Raw genomic sequence first — 3,212 nt, forward strand, 5'->3', positions numbered from 1 at the left:
AATTTCAGCACTCTCTATAATTCCATTTACAAGTTTCCATGACAAAGTTTGATCCCAGCAAAGCTTTATGCTTGTGGATCAGTAAAGAAGGGATGAAACATAGATATGCTCACACTGCAGTGTGTGCCATGGGATAAAATGAAAGAGCACAACATGCACAGTGTGCTTTGTAAAATATTCCACAAGGTAAGGGTAGTGTGGCGGGGCGTGGTCTGGCGTGGGCGTGGTGCCGCTGCAGGGGAGATGGATGCACCTGCACGGTATCTGCAATCACGCCTCGCCGCCATAACAGGCTGTCTGTGTGTGTGTGTTGTTGGTAATGTGTGTGGCTGAGCTGGAAAGCTGCAGCCGTGAGGTGTGTGTTCAGCAACAGTGCAAAATAATGACTATGCTGAAAAACATGCAAACATTGTCGGGTCTGCTGCGGTATTGTTACAGGTTTCACATTTTGATTACTGAAACATCTGATTCTATGTATTCAGACTCACGTGACTCTGGGAAAGGAGGTCGGGGGAGGGTCACAGGCTTTGGCAGTAGGGGAGTTTGTTGCCCCTCTGCCCATCCATTGTTGGGGGACACTTATGTCCACTACATTGTTGCCTGGAGAATCTTTGTGTGCAGATCTGTCTGATATTTGCTTCTGAGATACGATACGGTAGATTTCTGTGAGAATGCTCTTGAATGCTTCTTCTATGTTATTGGAGTCCAAGGCTGAAGTTTCAATAAATGAAAGACTGTTCTTTTCTGCAAATGCTCGGGCCTCGTCAGTGGGCACGGCCCTGAGATGTCGAAGGTCGCTCTTGTTTCCAACCAGCATGATGACGATGTTGTTGTCAGCGTAGTCCCTCAGCTCCTTCAACCAGCGGTCCACATTCTCGTATGTCAGGTGCTTTGCAATATCGTAAACTAGGAGAGCCCCGACTGCACCCCGATAATACGCTGAGGTGATGGCTCTGTAGCACTCCTGCCCAGCTGTGTCCCAGATTTGAGCTTTTACCGTCTTGCCATCCACCTGAATGCTGCGGGTTGCGAACTCCACCCCGATGGTGCTCTTGCTCTCCAAGTTGAACTCGTTTCTTGTGAAACGGGACAGCAGATTACTCTTCCCCACTCCAGAGTCTCCAATGAGTACAACTTTGAACAGGTAGTAGTATTCATCGTCTCGAGCTCCCATTTTAGAAAACTTTAACACAAACAACAACAATAACAACAACAAGCTTCTCCACCAGCAGGTAACAAGCAGCAGGCACCGCCTTCCAAGTGCTGAATTACCAGAAGATGGAGCATCTTTATTTGTGGGATTTTTGTTCATTTCAATATGAATATGATGCCCTGAGAGAAGCAGCAGACATAGTTAGTGGGTGTTTTCACTGACAGTTGTTATTCCTGTGGCAGTTACCTTTTGATGATATGCTTTAGTTTTGTTTTAATTAGGTGTGCTATCAGAATAGATCACTGTAATGGTGTTCTTTTAATTTAAGGCATATTTAGCATTTTCCTTGATAAGTAAAAGAAAGATTCCTCATTGACCTGCTGGGTTGTGTTGTGTGTAACCTGATTCAGGTTTGTAGGTCTGAATTGCAAACTCTGTTTACTGTGCTGGAATCTAAAAATCAGAAGTGTCTAGCTCAAGATCTTCGAGACTCCTACGTCTGGTATGGCCACACTCCTGAAAGCAGCTCTGAATAATCAGGATTGTTGCTTTTCCTCAGTCGTGGTTTCTTAGCAGCTATTTGACCATAAAGTATCAGACACACAGACGTGTCTGCTACTGGAGCCCTGTGTGGCATCTATCTGGGCTCTAATCTGTGCTGCTGTTAACGATTTCTGAGGCTGGTGACTCGGATGAATGTATCCTCAGCAGCAGAGGGGACTCTTGGTCTTCCTTTCCTGGGGCGTCCTCATGTGAGCCAGTTTCATCGTAGGGCTTGATGGTTTTTCTGACTGCCATAATATGAACCACTGATATAATTCTAACAGTAGTCAAACAGGGCTGTCAGCTGTGAACCAACCTGACTTCTGCACAACACAACTGATGGTCCCAACCTCATTTAGAAGGCAAGAAACTCCACCAATGAACCCTGACAGGCACACCTGTGAGGTGAAACCGTCTCAGGTGACTACATCACTGAGATCACCGAGGGTTTGCAGCGCTGTCAACAAAGAAAAGGTGCCATACTTTGAGGAATCTAAAATATAAAACATATTTAGAGTTATTTATGATTTTTTTCTTTGCTACATAAGTCCACTGTAAACATCACACGGCAGAACCGACTACATGTTTATACTGTTCAGCGTCTTTATTAAGTACTTTCCTCATGGTTGCTGTTCACACTGTCATGGCTGCACCAGTACACACCAACAACATCATCATAGTCCGGACTTAGTTCGCTCTTATAGGCGGGCGGGGGGGGGGCACACGCTGATGCAGCTCAGGTGTGTCACCCCCCCTGCAGATACAAATGAAATTTGACTTTACTTCTGATTTGAGGCTCTATTTTTCACAGGAGCTTCAGTATCCAGAATCGTACGCAGTGTTCTTCCAAGACTTCTGACCCCGTCAGCTATCGTTGAGAGTGTGCACTGTTTGTACTCAGTCCTGGAGCTGTTAGTAAGAAACAGACACGGTGACTCATTCTGAGCATGTTGCTTCAGGTGCACTTTTCACCAGTTGTGTATCTCACCTTATGCAAGAATAACAGTTTATCCTGCAAAGTTACACCATGCAACAGTTTGCAGCTAACTGAGATTATATTGGTATTGGTATTATATTGTGATGTGAGTACAAGTGTGTGTGTCCGTCCTCTGCTACTCATCCAGCATATGTATGTTATATTATGGCCTAAAATGTAGAAAAAAAGCTGTGTACTCCAGCGGTCCCCAAGCCCCGGGCCACAGACCGGTACCGGTTTGGTACCAGGCCACGAGAGTCGAGGCTCGGGTGTGAAATTGATGGTTTTCAGGGTTTTTAATCGTTAACACCTTAAAGGCCTGTCTGTGAAAATATTGTAAGACGTTAACCGGTCTGTGGTGCAAAAAAGGTTGAGGACCGCTGCTGTACTCTACAGAAAAGCTCTATACTTCTGCAATCAAGTTCATAACCCAAGAAAAAACAGCCCAGCTCAGGCGTGTACATATGTGCCTTACTGTGATACACAAATAATGAAAATGAATTATGTTTAACCACCTATTTCTAAAACTCTCCCACTGCC

At 45.1% G+C, this 3,212-nt stretch overlaps 1 pseudogene; it reads right to left on the reverse strand.

Moving 5' to 3' along the window:
• Positions 1 to 518: 518 nt before the first annotated feature.
• LOC134640868 (ras-related protein Rab-11B-like) lies at positions 519 to 1,174 on the reverse strand (annotated as a pseudogene).
• Between the last annotated feature and the right edge of the window lie 2,038 nt (positions 1,175 to 3,212).

Source organism: Pelmatolapia mariae, linkage group LG14 (assembly GCF_036321145.2).
Source record: "Pelmatolapia mariae isolate MD_Pm_ZW linkage group LG14, Pm_UMD_F_2, whole genome shotgun sequence".
Lineage (NCBI taxonomy): Eukaryota > Metazoa > Chordata > Actinopteri > Cichliformes > Cichlidae > Pelmatolapia > Pelmatolapia mariae.